We start from the raw sequence: 24261 nt of genomic DNA on the forward strand, positions 1-24261 counted from the left end.
ATTGGGTCTATGAACTTCAGATCAATAAACAAAGGAAAATATATTCAAAATCTATGCTCCTCAGTATCTATAAAACCAAGAAATCCACATGAAATCAATATTTGATGTGGATTGATTAATGAATACTTGACATATATGATAGATCCAGTGAATATTATGAGATATTTAAACCTTACGTATTAACATAGTTTGGTTAAATATAAATCATTGTTTGTGTATTTTAATTGATACTTCTAACAAATCCGCCATTTTTGCAGCTCATTATTAAAGTGTCATATAAGTTTTTATTATTCTACTATTCACTGCATTTATGTCAATGGGTCGATTAGTCATATGCACTTGCAATAGTTATTTCAACTAGTATCATATTTAATAAGCCTAAAAACAGAAGAAAGACATATTCAGTTGTCAGGATTTTTTTCATGTATTTTCATAAAATTCTTTAGAATAGGAGAAGAAAAAATGATATGATTCTCTTGTTTTCCGGCTTTTTGCATTGTGTTAATTGCTGGATATTCTGTAAAAAGAAAAAAAAGATAAATTTCACAAAATAATTTAATTAGATACATGTTCTTTGTGAAATACTAAGATATTTAGGTGAATGCATAGTTACTTTTTACAACTTAACATTTAAAGATCGATCAAAATGAAGAATATCTGATAAATCAGTGACTATTTGTCCTTATAAGATTATATTTACACTTTACGTAAATAACACAGATTTATGATGTTCTGTATATTATAATTTATAATTTTACAAAACCAACAATTTTGCAGCTTATAATAAGGATCTCATATAAGTTTTTTCTATTAGTTTCTTTTCAATAATTTTGTTGCCTGCAATACTACATTTATAAAAAGAATCATGAGTGTATTATTCATATGCACCCAAATGTACATAAGTCGTATGCATTTTTGATAATTATTTCAATGAGTGTTCCATTTATTAAGACTAAGAGTAGGAGCAATACATAAACAGTTGTCAGTTAAATGTTTTGTATTTAACGTGGAATGGCTTACATTATGTTAGACTTTAAATCAATACAGATTGATGACTATTGAATATATATTTTATATATTCAGTAAATGTTTGTACGTTTAACTGTATGTGATAACGTATATATATATATATATATATATATATATATATATATATATATATATATATGTGTGTGTGTGTGTGTGTATGTGTGTTGTGGTAGCAGCTACCTAATTAGCATATGTGGAGTACCAACCATATAAGTATGGTTGGTACCGTAAAGACAGGAGAGACCCTACTAGAGACTCAGAGAGACAAGATTGAGAGTTGCCGACAACCCAGTCGACACCTTCTCAAGGGACAATCTCCCCATGACTATACCAATGGACTCTATGTAAATATTGTATATACTTTCTTGCTCTCAATATATCTGTTCTATTTTACTTTTGTATTGTAGTTATTTATTTCCATGTGTTCAGTTGAGCTTCTATATATATATATATATATATATATATATATATATATATATATATACAAAATGTATGCTCCTCTGTGTGCCAGCTCACTCTACAACCAAAAGAATCCACATCTAATCAATATTTGATGTGGATCGATTGATGAATACTGAACATATATGATAGATCCAGTGAATATGTATGCATTTTATGAGATAATATTTAAACTTTATGTCTCACAATTCGGCTAATCATTTTCTGTGCATTTTAATAAATCAACCATTTTTGAAGCTCATTATTTAAATACAAGACGTTATTATTCTACTGTTCATTGCATTTATGAAACCGTCAATGAGTCCATTAGTCATATGCGTTACAATAATTATTTCAATTAGTATAATATTTTATAAGCCTAAGAATAGAAAAAAGACATATACATAAAAAAAAAACTTATAGTTCAGCAGGATATGATTGGTCTTGCTTTCCTGCTTTTAACTTTGTGCAATTTGCATTGTATTGATTGCTGGATATTCTGCAAAATAAAATAAAAACATATTTCACGAATATAATCAAATATCATGCGTTCAGATCTTTGATCCGCTTACCTTAACGTGCTTATCGAAAATCAATTTCCATATTTGTTGTAGACATATTACGATATTGCTACTTAATTTATCTCTTTATAAGTTATGCCCATAATAGTCCTCATAATTTGCAGAATAATGTTCATAGCTAATCCAACCCTAGATAAGTAATACCTATTGACATGCAAAACTATATGATAGGTTCTAATTGACCTTTGACAGGTTCTTTAAAGGTAAGCAGATCAAAGATCTGAACGCATGATATTTTATTATATTTTTATAATTTGTCTTTATTTTATTGTGTAGAATATCCAGCAATCAATACAATGCAAATTGCACAAAGTTAAAAGCAGGAAAGCAAGAGCAATCATATCTTTCTGAACTATACGAGTTTCTTTTATAAAGACAAGTGTGTATGTATTTCTTCTATTCTAGGCTTATAAAATATTGTACTACTTCAAATAATTATGCTATACTATAATATAATAGGCCCAAATTGATTTTTGATAAGCACGTTAAGGTAAGCAGATCAAAGATCTGAATGGATGATGTTTGGACCTATCGTATCATAGTTTAGCATGGCAATAGGTATTACTTATTTAGGGTGAGATTTGTTGTGAATGTGATTCTTCCAATTATGATCACTATTATAAGCATAGCTCAAGAGACAAATTAAGAAAGCAATATCGTAATATGTTTATGACATATATAAAATTGCCACATCTGACAAATTAAGATAATAATATCGCAATATGTTTACAACATATATAAAAATGCCACACATGAAACCAATATTTCTGAACACTTATTACACTTTCAATTCCCTGCTCCAATCAGGCGTGTTGAGATTGCATGGTTTTCTATTTGTTTTTAAATAGACATCCCTAACATTATTCCCAGAAGTTGTATTTTCTGTCAAAGACATTCGACATATATCATCCACTACTCGCTAAGTATCTAACAGCATGACAAATGACAATTACACATCTCAAGAATTCTAACAGCATTAGCATTAAACAACAGGAGATTCAAAAATATTATTAACAACTTGTGTGTCTGACTGGATTTTCGGTGTGCATATGAAACGTTAAGAGAAGGCATTGTTGAACTATTAACAGATAAATCAGTAACTTATGAGACAATCAAGAAAGGAATATATATGTAAGTGTCATGTATATAAAAACAATATTTCTGAACACTTGTTACAATTTCTAATAAGGAGTTTGGAGATATGATGGTTTTCTATCATTCAAACATGGTAGTGTTTGAATTTATGCATATATAAGTGGCAGTTTTAGTCATTTAGAATTGCTTTAAAGCTTCACCGCTCACTTATTTTTCGGCCAAATTTCAAAATATTATTACATTTTATAGATCACCTTCTCAGCTATTTTGTGAAAAAGATGAGAATAGTAGTCAGTATACTCTAAATAAGACAAATTATCATTCCTGATTTTAAAAGTAGTTTTCAGTAAAAAGCAATCTGAAGGCAGGATTGAAGCAGCACACTCGATGTTGTCAGTTTAATCCTTTCCTAACCGAGCAACTGAAATATTCATAACGTTGTTGTCCTTTTTTTAAATTATATCATTAAAAACTTTCAATTTTCGTTCAGTAAAACAAAAGTAATGATAAATTTACTAGTGTTCGAAATTGTAAAAAAATGTAAGGAGGTGAGCGACGTTTTTTGTGACTGGTTTCCATACCAACCACATCACTTCAGCGACTAGTGTTGCTACTAATTCATTGCTGTTGCGAAAAGAGAAGTAACAAGTGAAAGAGGCAGAATGAAAGAATGAAAGGGAGATAATTGGGGGATTTTATTGAAAGCAGACGAGTGCCGTACATTGTTATTACATATATGTGTGTGTTATATTTATGGGGACAAAAAAATAAGACTGAAATTAAACAAAGAACAAGCGAATTTATTGGAAGCTTGGAAAAATAATGGATTACAATAGAAAAATCCAAGGATGAAAAGTAATATAGTTAAGCTTAAACATAGAAAAGTAAAGGATTAGTTGTTAAAACTGGAAAAGAAACGGCAAGATATTCTAGTAAAAAATATAATAAATTTATAACTTAAAATATTGCAGCATTAAGAATTTTTAAAATTCAATTTAACATTATATAATCAATTCTTAATGCTGCAATATTTTAAGTTATAAATTTAAGCTAAACCATATTACTTTTCATGCTTGCATTTTTCTATTGTAATTTTTAAATAAGACTTCCTAATCATTATTCCCAAAAGAAAGGTGTATTTTGCTATCACAACACTCAATAATATGATCCACTACTCTCCAAGCATCTAGTGGCATGCTACACAAATGACAATCACAAATGTATTCATGATTTTTATTTTGCCACACTTTTGACTCATGCTTCCATTAATCAGGCGTTTTGAGATTGCATGGTTTTCTATTTGTTTTTAAATAGACATCCCTAACATTATTAGCAGAAGGAAGCTGTATTTTCTAGCAAAACACTCAATATATATCATCCCTCCTCTCCAAGTATCTAGTTGCATACTACACAAATCACAATTACAAATGTATTCATAATTTTTATTTTGCCACACTTTTAACTTATGCTTCCATAAATGAGAAATATTTTTGCATCCTTTAATAAAATATTAAAGAAAAATATGTTGTTTCTAGATTTGGTTCTGCCTACCTTAAAGAACCTGGCAAATATCAATATGAATCTAACATATCATAGTTTAGATCAGTAATACCTATTGCCATGCTAAAGTGGGATTAACTGTGAACATGATTCTGCAAATTATTAGGACTATTATGGGCATAGCTTATAATGAGAAAAATCAATAATGCAACATCCTAATATATCTACAACACATATGTGTCACGTATGAAACCAATATTTCTGAACACTTGTTATGCTTTTAATTATCTGCTTCAATAAGAGGTTTTGAGATTGGATGATCTTGCATTTTTAAATAGGACATTCTTAACATTATTCCCAGAAGGAAGGTGTATTTTCTCTCAAAACAGTCAATATATATTATCCACTACTCTCCAAGTATCTACACAAATGACAATTACAAATGTGAAAAATTCTGACAGATTACAAAATATTACTGAGATCTTGTATGTCTGACTGCATTTCTGGTGTGTATACGAAATGTTATGGAAGGCATTGTTGAACTAGTCAGAGATGAATAAATATCTAATTGTCGTTACTTTCTTACTATTTCAAAATGTCACAATAACATCATTGTATTTATAGTAGTTTAGTTTTGTATTTTAAATTCAAGAATAAAATTAGCTTATATTTATAATTAACATGTGAAATATTATTGTATTTTTTTAGACACTTTTCAAATATTACACCCCTTTTTACTTTGCTTGTTTCATGCTTGCATTTATCGATTGTAATTTTTAAATAAGACGTCCTAAACATTATTCCCAAAAAGGAAGGTGTATTTTCTATCAAAACACTCAATAATATCATCCACTACTCTCCGAATATCAAGTCACATACTACACAAACGACAATCACATATCTGTAGAATTCTAAAAGCATTAGCTTTAATAACAGGGGTTTCAAAAATATTGCTGAGAGCTTGTGTGTCTTACTACATTTATATACAAACAGATAATGAAATATTCAGTAATTTAAAAGATTTACAGATTTTATGCAGGATTATAGTACACTTGTAAAAAGAACTTATAATAAACCCCTTCCAAAGTGTCTGTCCCCATCACCAATAATGTGCTCCCCCTGCTGTGTTTAAAATAACTGTCTACATCTCACTTCAATCAGCCTTCTATTAATATGAGATCTCCAAGAATTGCTACATTGTAACCGTCGTGTACACTGTTATAGAAATGTCTTGTCCCTGTTATGACACCTCACAACACAACAGACATTGATTTAGTACTCCACTACACAATAGTATTAATTTCTGAGCAGAGCATTCATAAAGTTGTGGTGTGCAAATTGATTGATCTTACAAATGTTTACATTTCAAATGAATAAAATAAATTCACACAATTAAAATAATCATTAAAAAAATAATGAAAATTAAACATTTTACAAATAGAAATAATTACCTCTTATTTAAAAAGTATTTGAAACTTAAGCAGCATGTTTTCTTTAAATATCACAAAGCTATGCTTGAAGATTTCGACAATAGATATAGGCAGTTCAGATTTTCTGGAAAAATCTGTAAAAATAAATCAAATCATTTTGGGTTAATACAATAATTAATTCCGATTCTCATTGTTAAAAATGTATTAATTGGTAAAAATGTATTAATCGGTACAAATGTATTAATCGGTAAAAATGTATTAATTGGTAAAAATGTATTAATTGGTAAAAATGTATTAATGGGTAAAAATGTATTAATTGGTAAAAATGTATTAATTGGTAAAAATGTATTAATCGGTAAAAATGTATTAATGGGTAAAAATGTATTAATTGGTAAAAATGTATTAATTGGTAAAAATGTATTAATCGGTAAAAATGTATTAATTGGTGAAAATGTATTGATTGGTAAAAGTGTATTAATAAGAGTTTTATTTTTTAATCATATTGTTATTGTATTTTTAACACCAAAAATAAATATTACATTAGTGATGTTGCAACTGATGAGAACATTTATAAAGTTTGTGGTGTTCAAATACAAAAATCTACAAATTAAAAAAATAAACTCACACTATTTAAATAATCATTAAATCCATAAGACTAAACATTTTACAAATAAAAATAATTAACTTTTATTTAATAAACTATTTGAACATCAAGAAGTCTCTCTTTCCTTTGAAAGTTAAGAAAATATGCTTAAGCATTTTAGCTATGGATATATGCAGTTCCGATTTACTAGTAAATAAGTCTGTAAAATAATTAATCAAATAATATTTATTTAATACAAGATTTGAGGAAGAATGTTAAAAATGTATTATGAAAATATCTAGTATAAAGATGTTATACGAATTAATTACTACAGTATTACTAAAAATATTTCGTATAATCAAATCATTCTTAGACAAAAGAATGATCCATGATGTTGTTGCTGATTCTATATACAGTGATGATCATATTTATTGGCACGGTAAAATAAAAGTTAAATTTTGTCTAATAAATTCTAAAAAAGGGATTAAATTAAAGAAAATAACAAAGTATATTATGTATTTTTAACTGGCCTTTCCGATGCAGCAATCGGATTTTAGAAAAAATAAATAACAAAGGAACAACAAACATAATTGCAAAAAACCCTTGTTCAAAATTATTGGCACGATTTATTTAATAATCAATTGTATAGCCTTTGGCCTTGATTACCTTCCTCAGTCGCTTTTCATAGTTTACAACCAAGTTGTTGCACTCTTCAGTAGTAATTTTAGCCCACTCTTCCTGACAATAATCCTCCAATTGAATAAGATTCTTAGGCTTCCTTTGCATTACCCTCAATTTTAATGTTCTCCATAAATTTTCAATTGGATTAAGGTCTGGGCTTTGTGATGGCCACTCCAAAACATTAATATGATTGTCCTCAAGCCATTTCTTAGTCAGTTTAGCCGAATGCTTTGGGTCATTATCTTGCATGAACCACCAACGACGACCAAATGAGAGCTCTTTAGCAGAGTCTTTCAGGTTTTCATCCAATATTTTAACATAATCTTCCTTTTTTATGCTACCTGTGACCGTAACAAGTCGGCCTGGTCCAGAGGCAGCAAAGGATCCCCAAAACATCAAACTGCCTCCACCGTGCTTCACTGTGGGTATGGTGTTCTTAGGCAGGAAAGCTTCGCCAGATTTTCTGTAAATATAAGACACTTTATTATGGCCAAATAACTCTATTTTCGTTTCGTCAGTCCATAGAACACGTTTCCAGAATGCAACATCTTTATCAATATGACGTTTTGCAAAGGCTAGCCTTGCTTTCAGGTGCATAGGCTTCAATAAGGGAGTCTTTCTCGGACGACATGCTTTTAAACCAGCTCTCTTCAAAACTCTACCAACTGTATGTCGAGATACATTCACTCCAGAGGTGCTCTGTTCATCAACAATCTCCCCAACAGAGATCCTTGGGTTTTGTTTTACTTGTCGAACAATTTTCCGTTCATCTCTTGGGGAAAGAATCCTTTTTCTCCCTCTACCCTCTAAACTCATAACGTGGCCTTGCGATTTGAACTTGTTTATTATGGCTCTAACAGTGGATTTGGGAAGGTTTAGCTTCTTTGAAATCTTATCATAGCCCTCCCCATTGGTATGGCATGCTACAACAAGCTTCTTGACGTCTTCGCTGTGTTCCTTAGTTTTAACCATGGCGATTGAAAATTATAATTTAGTCACTTATAATAGTTTAAATAAATCGCTATCTAAAAATTATCTGAAAAAAATTATTCACTGAATTAGCGTTAAACAAGCACAATATGGCTATAAAAAGGTTCAGAAAGCACGTAAACCGGAAATTGATTGATATTATACTGATACTAAAAGAAAAACAAAGCCGTGCCAATAATTTTGAACAAGGGTTTTTTGCAATTATGTTTGTTGTTCCTTTGTTATTTATTTTTTCTAAAATCCGATTGCTGCATCGGAAAGGCCAGTTAAAAATACATAATATACTTTGTTATTTTCTTTAATTTAATCCCTTTTTTAGAATTTATTAGACAAAATTTAACTTTTATTTTACCGTGCCAATAAATATGATCATCACTGTATAAACAACATGGCATTAATGCAAGTGAGCCCCAAGCGTTGATCTTTGGATATTTATTTTTTCAGATATTTTTATTGATGCAATTGAGTCATGGAATGAGACCAAAAGTGGATAAGATTTGTTGCTACTAAGGGAAGCTACTTTCCTTTAAAAATTATAAGAAACTTTTTTCTTTTTTTTTTACATAGTCATCACCACATTATTAAGGCCAAGAGGCTACTCAAGGATAAGGGTTAAAGAGTGTACAGTAGAAATTGGACAATATAGTAATCATTAGTAATGAAAATTTGGTAAATTTGATAACTTATATGGAACGGCTCATCAAGAACTTATTTACGTTAGCCTTGAACACAACCATATTGTAGTCAGCCGGAAAGCAGGAAAACGGAAGACAATTCCACAGGCGTGCAGTTCTAAGAAAGAAGCTTTGTTCATGGAATCTATGTTTAGGTTTAGGCACAGATAAAGAGTGGGGGGGGGAATTATTGATAGTGTTTACAGCTATACAGCTAACTTTTAATAGCTTATCGAAAAATGGAAGAGGAAAGAAATTTTTTCAAGTTTTAACCAAAGGCATTTATTCCCTCATCCCAGCTTTGACGTCACGTGATCATCATTCTCTGCACATGTTCGTTTCATAATCTTTTTTTCTTTTAGTCATTTGCATACACTCTATTACATGAATTCATACACTCTATTACATGAATTCATAGGCCACTGAAGTGAATGCAGTGGTAGACTAGCTGTTAAGCCTCTGTTTAGAGGTGCTGATAACTTTTGTGTTTACTTTCCATATTTTGTTTTCTCCAAAGGAGTAACCACTTATCAAGGCTCAGAGGACTGTCGAGGATAAAGGTTAATGAGTGTACAGTAGTCAATGAGACACTATTGTAGTAATTGTTAGTAGTGAAATTTTGGTAAATTGGATATTAAGGAGGAGAGGGCGGCTCATAAAGAACTTGTTGACATTGGACTTGAAAACGACCACATTGTAGTCAGCTGGAAATAGACAAGAGTTCCAGGGGCAGATCTAATTCTTTATTGACGGAATCTACATTTAAGTTGAGGCACAGATGAAGAGTGGGGGAAATTATTGATAGGGGTTTTAGCTACACAAGCGTTTTTCATGCAAGTTTTGCAAGAGGGAGCTATACATTGGAGCTTAGATGAGCACTTGCCATGAAAATAACGATAAAGCAGAGATAGGTTTACAACATCTCTTCCATGGGAAAGAGGTTGCAGGGAAGAAAAAAGGACATCCTTCATTAAGCTACAAAGTAGCATAAGTTGTTTCTAGCAGCTCCTGCCCAGATGTGGGAAGAGTACTCCATCGTTGGACGTACTTGGTTCTTATACAGGTAGACAATTTCATCAGCAGTGAGATATCTACTAAAGCGGTAGAATGATCCCATCATTTTTACAGCAACATTGGCAACGGATTTGATATACGTGTTCCATTTAAGATTAGGAGTAAATGTCAGACCCAGAAGCTTGTCGAAACATAAAGCCTCCCCATGACAAGAGCTATTTATTTCAATTGATGTCAGACAGGGATCAGAGCATTGGTAATGTAAAGATAGAAGCTTGGTTTTAAACAAATTAAAATTAACAAGCCACCACTTTCTCCATTGGATCATGTGTTCAAGATCAGCGGAAAGAGAATCAGAGAGAACTTAGTCATTTAGGATCTTTGAAGTGTTGCCATAGACGATAATGTTGTCAACATAAATGTTTATAAACGATCTTAGGATGTGATTTGGAAGCTCAGTGATCTAGATCAGGAAGAGAGTTGGGCCCAGGATGGAACCCTGAGGGACTACAGCATTATTACTATGAGACTCTGATTTCCACCCATCAATCACTATTCTCTTATGAACCTATCAGAGAGAAATGATATAATAATTGAGTTTTTTTTTTATTTATATTTAATCAGCGATCCAAACTACGAACATCAGAAAAGTTAATTAAATATAATTGATAAAAACGTTTTGTTGTTTTTTTTCAAATTTATTTTCTTTTATTAAAATGTAACCTGTATGTGTCTGTCATGAAGAAGAAATAGAAATTTATGTTACCACATGAACAGTAGAAAGGAACATAGGATGATATACACAAAATTTCTCTGGTGCACACAAAAATGTCTATTTTTTACATAGGGATCACCACTTATCAAGGCCAAGAGGCCACTCGGGGATAAGGGTTAAAGAGTGTACAATAGAAATTGGACAATAAAGTAATCGTTAGTAATGGAAATTCGGTAAATTTGTTAACAAGCGGGACGGCTTATCAAGAGCTTGTTTTCGTTAGACTAACTAATTATGAGACTAACAGATTAAAGAATAAAAATATCTCCTTCTGGATGGTTGACTGGATCTGTCCGGGGTGAGACTGGTGCCGACTCTTAAGAGGTCATCTATTTGTTACCAATAATTAATGCAAAAAAGACATTGTAAACAAAGCATATAGCTCTTAGGTACAGAGAGAGAGAAAAAGAGTGGGGACGTCTACTATTGACTATTTCTCGGAGCATTTTTACTTTTTTTTTAAATTTTACTTCAGTTATTTAAGAGATCAAGGGAGCTAACTCCTCCTAGAGTTAGCTCCCTTGATTCCATTACGATTTACATTTCTATCCAAAGGCTCTTTTAAGGATAGATGTTGCTCCCTTCATGGCTGTTATCTGTATTTCGTTACAGCTCAGACTTCCAGGGATTGAAGTTTATTTTTTATTAAGCCAGTTGCTCCTATCACAATTGGTATAATATTTCTTTCTTTCAGAGACCATGTCATTTTTAGATCATTCTTCAGGTCCTAATATTTTGTTATCTTTTCCCACTCAGCTCTATTAAGGCCATGGTCATTTAAAATTGATGAGTGCAGTTCTTTCAGGCTTGTTCCATATCGCAATATCTGGTTAAATAGCCTTGTCTTTTATGTATCTGCCCACGTGTATGTCTTTGTCATAGAACACTGTCACCTTTCCAGTTGATATTATCGGTGATTCAATGATCTATCAAGCTGCATCTTTCTACAGATCTTCCAATAAGGAGATATTTACAGTTTGTTGTGGCGAGCAGTGTAAACACCATTTGCCAATAGGATCTGGCATCCAGACATTAAGTGACCCAGGTTCTGAATTGCTGATTGGCAAAACCTGCATGTGTGCTCTGTTGTATTTCTAAACAAATGCTAAATGACAGTCTTGTCAATTTCATTTGTGTGCTTTTATTTATGCTGATTTCAAACTTGATAACTTATACAGTCTTTATCCTCAACAAGACCACTTCAATATGCTTTGCTTTGTTTTCTCTTAGGAGTCACCACTTATCAAAGCCCGAAGGCCACTTGAGAATAAGTCAACATTTATTAAGGCCAAATGGCCAGTCAAGGATAAGGGTTAATAAACGTAAGGTGGTAGTGTAGTAATCGTTAATAGTGTAAATTGGGTACAATATGATTATTTATGGGGATAGTTCATATTGTGGTCAGAATGAAGAGACTAATGCATTGAAATAGAATCTAGAAGTTTTCTGTTAATTATATAGAAACTTATATAGAAACTTCTAGTGAGTTATCTACCCCTTAAGACTTTATAAGAAGAGATTAAAAAGCTAATGTTGTTTAGCAATGAACAACATTTTCAATATTTACAGGACTTTATTGTCTTTTGTAAAGTATATGAGAAATATTTACAAAATGAATTTATTGCTAACATGTTTTATTTTCATCAAAGACTAAAATAAATCAATGCGTTTTTAGTAGTTAAAATAGGACTTTAATAAAGTTTTGTTTGTTTACATAAAATAATGTATTTTAAGTAAGATAAAAATGTTTATTTTGTTGTTGTCGTTGTTGTTGCTTACAAAAAACATATATACATTAAAATGTAACCCGTGTTTATCAGGTTGACATTATTTAAAAGTTAATATAGGACTTTAGTAAAGTTTTTTTTCTTTACATTATATATTTTTTAAAATTTTTATTTCATTTTGACCCCAAACAAGGCACCATGCTACTTTGATGTAGGTGGCTACTATTGGGGACATAAGTTGCAAGGTTACTATGTAGGGAGTTGAGCAACAAGATATATGTTCACATTAGACTTGAACTTCTGCATGTCAGTAAAGTTGGAAAAGCAGGAACCCGGAAAGAAATTCCATAGTCTTACAGTTCTGGCAACATAACTATTATAGTAGAAGGCCGTCTTGCATCTAGGAATCTCTACTGTGTAGGGGTGGAACTTTGCTGCTTTTCGGTGAAGTCTGAGGTGGGAGAGTACAAACCAGATTTCCACTGGAAATGTGCAGTTCAAATATTGAACCTTGGGGAGGTATTTTGTCACCCAAACCCCAGGAAACACCAATGGCCGATGCCAACATGAAATCAATGGTAAATGGCTGTTGCAATAATGTACAATCATCTGCTCGAGTAGTCAAGAAGTGGAGAACACTGGAACGCTGGGGAGACTTATCACTGTTTCCAGCAAATACCACAGGTTACTGCTAGTGAGGGACCACTGATGACAGCCTTTGAGACAACTCCTAGTGAGTGAAATAATAATGATAATAATGTCCCCTCCCAAATTCACCACCACCTTCATTTAATATTGTAGATGTTTACTATATTTCCTTAGTTTTTATCCAACGTTCACATTATGGTAGGATCGCCTTTTAGTAGTTATGTGAACTTCATTTCCATATTCATGTATTCTGCACGGATATGAAAATGAAGACTATAGCGGAGTATAGGATTCCTAACCATGTAACTGATGAAAATATGCTACACATTTTAATGAAAAACATGAGGAAAAAATGGGCATAAAAGAACAGAAAACCAAAACTTTAAATGTAATTTCTGTATTAAAAGTAAGTTATTTAAATATTACAACATATAATCTTGTGGGGAAAATCCAGCTCCCCAATAAGGGGCAGTCTGGATAGGAACAAAAATTAAAATTGTCTCAGTCATGAAGGATTTCTCCTCCAACAGCCGAGGACAGAACAGGTGAATTGTAGCATCAGAACAGATACTACACTGTGATCTTGTCCTGAAGGCCAAGAATTGTTTGTTTAATATGTTTCTTTAATTGTTTGTTCCCTAAATTCATGAATTAGTTTTATCAGTATTAGATTGTATATTGCTTTAAAATTATGTGATTTTACGTAATATTTATATTTTATATTGAATAAAGTGCAGTTTAATTATTAATCGAATTGGGTTTCATTCTTTTCTTTCTTTAACATGTTTTAATTCCCTTTTTTAAAAATGCCCTCATATAGTATGAACAGTAGCAGTTTGAAAAATCTTACCTACATTGCCTGCAGGCATTTTTCAGTTAACAGGCCTTCTATATCTTGGTGGCCATGTAAAAATCCCATTGGAGTGATTTCTATAGTACTATTCTTCATTTGCATGCAATCATAGAATGTTAACTCGTTTCGAGTTTGTGTTACTATACACACATATTCGAAAAAGTGGTTAAAAAACAAATATAAACAAATAAATGTTATCAAAGACAAGATAAGTTACTCTTCTACCTATCTGCAGAAGGTTTTAGTGGTTTTACTCAATTTAAAACGTGTAATCTATTCGAAAATCACACAGTGTTTATCGATATATTTTAAAAAGAAAAATGGTGGCATGCTCGCTATTGAACATGGTAAGTTTGGGAAAATGAGTTGAAACAAACAAATTATACAAAATACTGTTAGAAACCCACCGAATATATGTCCGCCTATGTCACGGTAATATATATTGAGTGAGTTTCTAACAGCATTTTGTATAATTTTTTTGTTTAAACTCGTTTTCCCAAACTTACTGTGTTCAACAACGAGCATGCCGCCATTTGCATTTTTCAAATAAATCGGTAAACACTGTATGTTTATCGAGCCAAATAAACACGTTACATAAAATTAAAACACTAAGAAATTATCCAGTTAGGTAGAAAAATGACTTATATTGCCTTTGATAATATTTATTTGTTAAATATTTGTGTTTTGTGACAACTTTTGGGGCAGATTTTCCGTTTAGTTGTACAACTATCCTCAAACCATGTAATCACTAAAAGGGATTCTTAAATGTCGACACCGGTATTGACCTGAAGGGTTTTTGTTTTTTACATGTTTCACAAACTTTAAATGGTTCAAATATAATCACATAATTATTGAAAATATCATCATGTTATTAAAATTTAATTTAAATTAACCACATTCTTTCACAAATAATCTAAGGTGAAGCTTTAAAATGATTAAATATGTTTTCTTTTATAATTTAACATTAAAACCATTGAGCAATAAAAATAAAATTTTGGGTACTCATGTATTTTTTTGGTACTTTGCTAAAATAATAATGTTATTATTTTGAAAGCCATTCTTAACATGGGAGGTGTTTTGTAACTATTCTGTGCTTCCACCTTACAATTAAAAAAAGATATTGTGAAACTTTAATTTAACCTGAAAAAAACTATTTTAAAATAGTGTGGTACCAAAAATGCATAAGCACCAAATTTTGCTTTGATTTTACAGTTTTCATATGCATCCAATGGCAGATGGTACCGCGTCATTTTTTATAGTTTTTTTTTTTTTTTTGGGGGGGGGTCAGTTTAAATTCAAGTTTCACGATATCTTCTTTTGGGTTTGTATTACTGTACACACAGATTCGAAAAAGTTGTCAAAAAATAAATATATAACAAATAAATATTATCAAAGGCAAGATAAGTTACTTTTCTACTAAACTGGATATATATTTTTTTGTTTTTATTTAATGTAACATATTTATTCAGCTCGAACAACATGCAATGTTTACCGCTGTATTGGAAAATTCAAAATGGCGCCCAACACTCTCTTTAACATGGTAAGTTTGGGGAAAGGTGTTATAAATAATAAACTAGACAAAATACTATTAAAAAGCACCGAATATATGTCAACTTATGTCACGGTAACATATAATGAGCGAATTTCTAACAGTATTTTGTCTGGTTTATTATTTATAACATCTTTTCCTGAACTTACCGTGTGAAAGAGAGTGTCGGGCGCCATTTTGAATTTTCCAATACATCGGTAAATACTGTATGCTTTTCGAGCTGAATAAACATGTTACATTGAATAAAAACAGGAAAAATATATCCAGTTAGGTAGAAAAGTAACTTATCTTGCCTTTGATAACATTTATTTGTTGTATATTTGTTTTTTTGACAACTTTTTTTGAATCTATGTGTAGTAAATACAAACCCCTTCTTTTTTTTTTAATTGAGGAGGTGAGGATGTTTTGTAACTATTCTGTGCTTCCACCTTACAATTACAAACAGGAGGCTCCTCATTAAGAATGGCTTTCAAAATAATAACGTTATTATTTCAGCACGGCACCAAAAATACATAAGTACCCAAAATTTCATTTTTATTGGGCAATGTTTTTAATTTTAAATTATGAAATAAAATATATTTAATCATTTTAAAACTTCATCTTTCATTAATATTTTTTTTTAATTTGTTAAACACCGTGGTTAATTTTAATTAAATTTTAATCACAGGATTATATTTTACCCATTTAAAGTTTGTGAAACATGTAAAAAAAAAAAAAAATACTCGATACCGGTGTCGACCTTTTAGAGTCCCTTTTGGTGATTACATGGCTCAAGTATATTTGTACAACTAAACGGCAAATCTGCTCTTTTTTCGAATCTATGTGTATTGTAATACAAACCTCTCGTTTCTCTATTAAGACAAAGGGAATCATAATAGATTGGACGCGCCCCTGTAGTAAAAAAGAGCTTCAAAAGCAATTAAATTAATAAATACTTACTTTTTGTTTGGCAATCTGAAACGATTATAAGGGGAGTTAATTTAAATGAGACGAGTTTGACGGGTTTAAGATGGCGACCGGAAAAGTAAGTTCGCAGAAAATAAAAAAAATATATTTTTTGTGTGTGATTTCAATTTTTTTTTTTTATTTGTTGCGTTGTGTCAAATTACAAAACATTCTTTCATTGTTAAAAATTATTGGCAATCACGCATAATCACTTTCTTGAGCCATTGCCGCGTCATAGGAAATAGGCGATGATAGTCAATTCAATTACATAGGTATTTTTCCCACCTCCAAAATTTTCTTTTAAATGACGACTTTATAAGGTTTTCGACTATGCTGAATACGGACATCGCATTGAAATTTTGCAGAAATAATTAGTTATCGAGATATAAAAAGTCGTATTATGCGTTGTATTCTTTGGCGGCCATCTTTGTTACGCGCGTATATTTGTTTATGGCGCGTGCACACGCGTCTAACAGCGAGAGACGCACATCAAACTAAACACGTGCTGCTGCTGTACCCTTTCTTTTATTTGTTTCTTCGTGAAATAAATTCTAGTTCGTTTATTTCAATTTAACGCGTTGTTTGTTTCTTTCTCAATTCAATTCATTTTTCCTAGTTTGTGCGATTGGAGGATATATATATATTATACCCTAGTCCGCTACAACATATATTCTGAACTAGCTGAAAAGGCTAACACATTTTGCTGTCTTGAATACCAATTAACATGGATTTGGGATCCTGAACATCATGAGTGCTACAACTTGTTTTATACTAGGATCAGAGCAAACCCTAATCAATAGAGGGGAATGATTCACAGAAGACCTGGGAGTGGCACTGATAAAAAAAGGCGAAGCAGTTGAATTTAAATCCAAAAGATTAATTGACGCACAAACCAGATGCAGCAATGAATGAGAGACTTTGACAATTCGGTATTATTATACAAAACACCGTGACAGCGTTAGGGTTAGGATTAGGGTTAGGGTTAGGGTTAGGGTTAGGATTAAGGTTAGGTTTAGGGTTAGGGTTAGGGGTTAGGGTTAGGGTTAGGGTTAGGGTTAATTCGCTGTCATGGTGTTTGTATAGTTTTACCGACAATTCAATATGGTATTCAGCGATACCACAGCGACCTCTATGAAAAAGCCTTTTCCGTCATCACGGACTTATCACAATATGTGCTAAACTATTGAATTCAGGACCACATGGTTATAGTGAAATGTTAATGAAGATATAGAACTCCCTATCTCGAGTTACATAAGGACCGGTTAGCAAATGATCCTTGCTGACACCCTAAATCGGTTATCTTACCCCGAAAACCATAAACTGTTTAAATTAGATGAGAGAGTGGATAATATAAACACTGAAGTCGATGAGGATCAGATCATGGACTCTCCTTAAAAAAAAAGCAGAAATGCTGTAAAAAAAGTGATGAATGACCCACTTATTTTATAGATCACATACCAAGTCTGGCTTGAAAATATTCATGAATTGCCTGCTTAGATCCGATCATATTGGTTCTTCAACAACAAATATAGCGTCGAATCTGGAATCCTGTCCAAAGGCCAACAAGTTCTCATAACAAACTCCATCAGGGTGGAGCACGTACAGCAAGTCCATCAAGCAATAGCGAACACATCACCTTGAAAGGAAAATGTGTTATTAAATGATTTAGTTTCGCAAAGGTACACCATTCATCGTATGAGCTAGAGCGTTAACCATGCTGAGAGAATCTTATGTAGTCTGAAATGTTACCAAAAACAAGATGTTAAAAATTGTTACAAACCTGTTCTAGGGCAGTCGGAAAGAATGAAGAAGTAAAATATTAGTCACTGTTTTCTGTATATGGCTATGAGTTTGTAAAAATTGTCACGTGATAGGCAAATAAGATACTCTGGTTAGAAATAAAAAAAAAGTCCTGCGTTTTAAGAGACTAGGCAGTATAGATTTGGACGTTGAAGAAGTAAGTCTTGTGAGCAGTGAGTCGCATTTTGATTTTGAGAGTTTAGACAGCAGAATGTCAAACGTTGGTGTTGAATTTTTGCCAGCAGAGTAACGAATAACAGAGTTGAATTTATTGGCATCAGAACCAATAGGAGGACAAGTAACACTTTAGTTATTCAATGTACAAGCTATTTCGGCCAACTATTGGTTTGCAGATTACAGCAATGCAGAAGATGTTGACAGTAAGCAGTTACATGCAAACAACTTTCAGTAGAGAAGATCTTAAGACCTGGTTGGCAAAATGAGACTGGTGGCAAACCTGAAAAAGATTCATGACATTGCAAGTTTCGTGTCGTTGTTTTTGGAAGGTGACACCTTAGTACTGTATCTCTAGTTATCAGAGGAAGATGGACGAGAGGCAGAGAAAATAAAGGCTAAATTTAAAACTGCATTCACAGAACAGAATTTTTCTGCCTATGCAAACTTGGCGAGAATGCAGCGGGCGGGTGAGGCAGTAGATGTATATGCAACAAATATACACAGGTTCGTAGAATTAGCCGGATTTAAGAGAACAGGACGAGCGCAGGTCATGAGGCTCACTTTTGTGAATGGATTTTCGGAAAATGTATACCAAATGTAAAAGAGTTGCCGATTAGTGAACTGATATTTACTGCCAGTGTGCTCACTGCCACACAGACCCCTGAAATTGGCAGCAGTTGCGAAACGAGAACTGAAAATAGAACCTAGCAAGATTGATGAAAGACCCAGGATAAGGAAACTGTTTAGTGACAAATGCTAGAATTGTAAATGCCCTCACATGTAATGCACCATACATGATAACTTGTTAGGAATGTGGCGAACCAGGGCACTACACAAGATACTGCTCGCAAGAAAACAAAAAAAATGAGAAAATCGATGAGTTGGCAGTTATCTCCTTACATCAGCAATGGCGCAAAATGGATCAGAACCAACATTAGTAAATGATATGTGAGTGATACTTGTTGTCCTGCCACCTTAATATGATCAGGTCTTTCAAGTGATTGTAGAGGCACAAGTACTATAAGAGCAGTAGATGGACAGAAGGTTGCATGCAGAGGAATTAGTACTGTAACATTGGAAATACATGACTGCTGAGGACCGAGGCAATTGTGTGGAAAAATCATCGAAGGCGTCGATAACATAGTGGGGTTGGATATTATCTGCCAACTTGGAGGAGTTATAGTTGATGAAAATAATAATGTGAAGATTAGAGGAGTAGATTGTGCTACAAGCGTACACCTAAACCGAAAGAAAAATGGCAAATTCTAATGTGAGTTGGTGAACAAGGACTTCAGTGCGAAATTTGATGGAATGAGGTGGACTGTTGAATGGAAGTGGACTTCAAAACCTCAAACATTAAATAACGATGTTGATCATTATTATATGAGGCTTACTGAAGAACAGAAGGTTGACTTCAATAATGAAGTTAACCATTGGATTTCGGAAGGAATCCTAGTTGTTGAAAGTCCGATAACTCTTGTATCTCTATTACCTCGCTTTTCCCTGTACATATCCCATAATCCCTTTTTTGTTCTTTCCTATAATAAAGGGTTCTTCTCGTCAGTCAACACGTGTGTCTATTTTCCTCCTTTGAATTCCTATTCATTTTTATCTCTATTCCACTAAAATGCACCACTCAACAGGTTATGGGCCCAGAACTGATAATGGAAACAGATGGAGCAGACTATCTTTCGACGGATATGAAGCCAAATACGAAATTTGGGAAGTAAAATTCTTAGGCCATTTACGTATGCTCGGTCTAAAAGACGCCATCTTAGGCGTAAACTCTACAAATGAACACGACGATAAAAGAAATGAGGAAGCGTATGCCGAACTGGTACAGTTTCTAGACGATAAAAGCTTATCCCTGATAATGAAAGAAGCTGCAGACAATGGAAGAAAAGCTCTAAAAATATTATGCGAACAGTACGCAGGAAAAGGGAAGCCTTTATACACCCAACTAACGTCTCTCAAAAAGAATAGCGATGAAAGTGTCACGGACTACGTTATAAGAACAGAAACCGTTCTAACAGCCCTCAGAAATGCCGGACAGACAGTGGACGATGCTTTAATCATCGCGATGATATTAAAGGGATTACCTAGCCAGTTCGACCCATTTTCTATATATGTGACTCACTAGCAGTATCAGAATTTGGGGGGAATTTTTGACACCCCTAACAGAAAACTGCGATTAAAATATAGAAAACTCGTAATTTCTCTTTCTAAAGTGGGTTATTTATTTTCTTTATAGAATATGCTTCCAAAATAAACTATTTAAGTTGTTTAAAAATAATAGAAATATTATTTTTCATTGTTTAAAAAACATTGTTTACAATGTGCGTGCGTGCGCTCTGGGAAGCCATTTTGTTACGTAGTGAAATCAATTGATTTTTATGAGATGAATATTTTTCAATTTTTAAACTTTAAAAATCTATCAAAATTTTCCTATTCGTTCAATTGTTACGTTTTTTTCAGGGTGAATGTAAAATTTTATGCTCTTTCCGATAAACTAAATATAATATTTTAGACAAACGTTGTTTTATAAATTCACCCCCCCCATTTTGGAATGTCTATGAGAATTTTAATAATTAATTTTGTTTGACACGTTTTATATATCACAAATTGAAGATAAAACATGAATAAATAAAATACTCAAATTTAAAACAACAAAAAATATCACTTATCTGTAAATTTACCGGTAAAGTCCAAAATTTAAATCCTTCTTTTTTCGATAACCACGTGTTTTTTTTTTTTATTTTTACGTGGAAGCTTAATTTTTGTTTAGAATGTTCCAGTAATTAATGGTCGATCAGTTTATATATTTATATTTAATTCCTGGTTTCCTTTTCTTCGATATAAAAAAAAAAGACGAAATCGGATAATGCAGATTTATAGTATAATAAAAAAAAAATTCAGGTATTTCTTTAAGATATTAAAAAAAAAAATAACATTGCATATCTGCGTCATATCGTAATTCGTGTTAATGAAAAAATGAAAACTCCCAGTTTTTTTATTTACGATAGCGTAAAGGCACAAAAATAAAAAAAAGGACAAGTTATCTCCCTTAAATCTGTTCATTGCAATGTGGCCATAAAGTGGGTGCCCATTTGACGTCACATCATTATAGAAAAGTGACCCCCCACTTTGTGACCATTTGTAAAATTTTTTATCTTGGAAACTACTAGTTTCGTTTGCCGTATATATAAATGGTTATTTCCGTTTTCAGCGCCTCCGAAAACCTTTAAAAGTGGAAAATTTGAAGGAATGTAATCCAATATCGAGATTATTAAGGTTTCTGAATTAGTGTTTTTTTTTTACACTTATAGGCCTCCGTACATAAGTAAGAGATAATTTTTCACTTCCGGTGTCGTTACAAGTTGCTTTGAAAGCCACGCGTTGTCGCTATGTGTGTTGGAAAAATCCTTCCATTTAAAAAATACATGGATTATAATACATAAATATGAATAAATTCTCATACAGGAAGATTAAAAGAAAGCATATCTTACTCATTAACCAGGTAAGTTATATATTTTGCCATTTTAAAAATATTTATCGTAAGATTCAACTAGTGTTTTGTTCGACATTCCGTGAAATGTTAAGTGAAAAATCGAAGGAAAAATAAATAAAATTGTTTATTTCTCTATTAAAGCTTTTATGATATTAAAATTTGGTCTTTGCTCGTTTTAATGAAATAAAATTTACGGGTTTAAATTACGTTTTACTATTATTAAAATCTGATAGAAATATAGGTGTATATTCAAAATGGCGACTCGCCTGAAAATTTCAACAAAATTCTGATACTGCTAGTGACTCACAGCAACAAAGAACTAACGTTTCCGGTATTTAAAACCGAGCTTCACAGCTTTGAAGAGACTCTGAAGCACAAAAACGAGTCTAGCAGCGACGACGTGATGAAACTAACTTCCTCCTTTTCGAGAACTGCTGTAAATAACAACGACTGCGACGAGCGAGACACTACATGTTACATGTGCGGCGGAAAAGGGCATATATCTACAGACTGTGCCAATAACAAACGAAAAATGTGGTGTAACTACTGCAAAGCCACCACTCATGAAAGAGAGTCTTGCGGCTACGAACGTAGGGACACTATGAAAACGGCAGTCAAACATGTACTGAGGTACATAAAAGGTACTGTGCAACACCAACTATGCTATACAAAATCAAACGATCAACTCCAGTTATTCGCATACAGCGATGCCGATTGGGCATCAAACCAATACGACAGACACAGTATATCGGGTTACTGTTTCAGCTTAACAAAAGGCGGTCACCCATTTCCTGGAAGTCAAAAAGACAACCCATGGTAGCGTTATCCACATGCGAAGCCGAATATGTGGCATTAGCAAAAACAACCCAAGAAGGTGTGTACCTCACACAATTACTAAAAGAAATTGATTGGTACAAGGAATACACACCCATTAAAATATTCGAGGATAGTCAAAGCGCTATAGCACTTTCTAGAGACCCAATGCATCGACAAATATGCAAACACATAGACATAAAATATCATTTCATCAGGGACGCTTTGAACAACGGCGACATAAAAATTATCTATTGCCCCACAACAGACATGCTCGCAGACATCATGACCAAACCCCCAACCTGAGCAAAACTAGAAAAATTCAAACCACTTTTATTCGGACTTTAAATTCGTCTTTTTGCCGATATGATGCTCTTATATATACGCATATTCTTTTTTATAAACACCAAAAACTAAAAAAATACAATAAAAAATACGCTCACACTCGAAGAGCAAGCGGGGGTGTTGAAAGTCCGATAACCCTTGTATCTCTATTACCTCCCTTTTCCCTGTACATATCCCATAACCCCTTTTTTGTTCTTTCCTTTAATAAAGAGTTCTTCTCATCAGTCAACACGTGTGTCTGTACGAGCCTTTTTCAAGTCTCACACAAAACACACATTCATATTTCAAGCTATGTCACATACATACGCGCACACAAACATACGCGCCCACGTCCACACATGTACACATATTCACGTTCGCGTACATACACTCACATTCACGTATATATACACACACGCTTACGTATACACATGTACTCACACACGCGAACACGAACACACACATGGACGACGTCACTTCCGCTTTCTAAGGAAATACACATGCGCAAAAGACACTCCAGAAGCGAGTATAAAACATGGAGACAACCTGTTTCTAATCCTCTTTTTAGGACCAACTCTCAACGAGAGAGGTTGGGCGAACAAGCCGCCACCGTTTCGGCGCGCGCGCACACGCACCTCACGCCCACTTCCTACTATGTATGGGGCACGAGCTAATGACTGTATGTATACATTCTCCCTCTTTCTCTCTCCATCTACTACTGGCCACTAAGAACACCTTTGCGTAGCTGACTACTAACTGATGACAACTCTAATATCCTCTTCCTTGCCTACACGCTGGATTCTCATTTCCACTACAACACTCACTTCAATTCCCATGCGCGAACAAACAATAATGACCCAAACTTGAGATGAAAACACATTTCCTATTCTTGCTACAACACCAGTCCTGCAACGGACATTGGTTACATAGGCGCGGACATGTTATAACTAAAATGTTCATTTCTTTCAACAGCAAATAAACGACGTTTATCTTATCTATTACTTGAGTCTTTGTTTCCTTCAATTCCCATTCGTTTCATTATTCTTTTGTAACGGGATTGGGGTATTTATATATCCTAGTCCCCTACATGTCTATTTTCCTCCTTTGAATTCCTGTTCATTGTTATC

The 24261-nt window shown here is 32.9% G+C and overlaps 1 long non-coding RNA gene across 1 annotated transcript; it reads right to left on the bottom strand.

Annotated features, from left to right (window-relative positions):
* LOC145269090 (uncharacterized) lies at positions 1-16626 on the bottom strand. Its single transcript, XR_013864949.1, has 3 exons — positions 16507-16626; positions 6095-6207; positions 1-517 (listed from the first exon to the last, which is right to left on the bottom strand). It is a non-coding gene; the product is annotated as an uncharacterized LOC145269090 (long non-coding RNA).
* Between the last annotated feature and the right edge of the window lie 7635 nt (positions 16627-24261).

The sequence above is a fragment of the Euprymna scolopes genome, chromosome 45 (assembly GCF_053919585.1).
Source record: "Euprymna scolopes isolate OS-2025 chromosome 45, ASM5391958v1, whole genome shotgun sequence".
Taxonomy (NCBI): Eukaryota; Metazoa; Mollusca; class Cephalopoda; order Sepiida; family Sepiolidae; genus Euprymna; species Euprymna scolopes.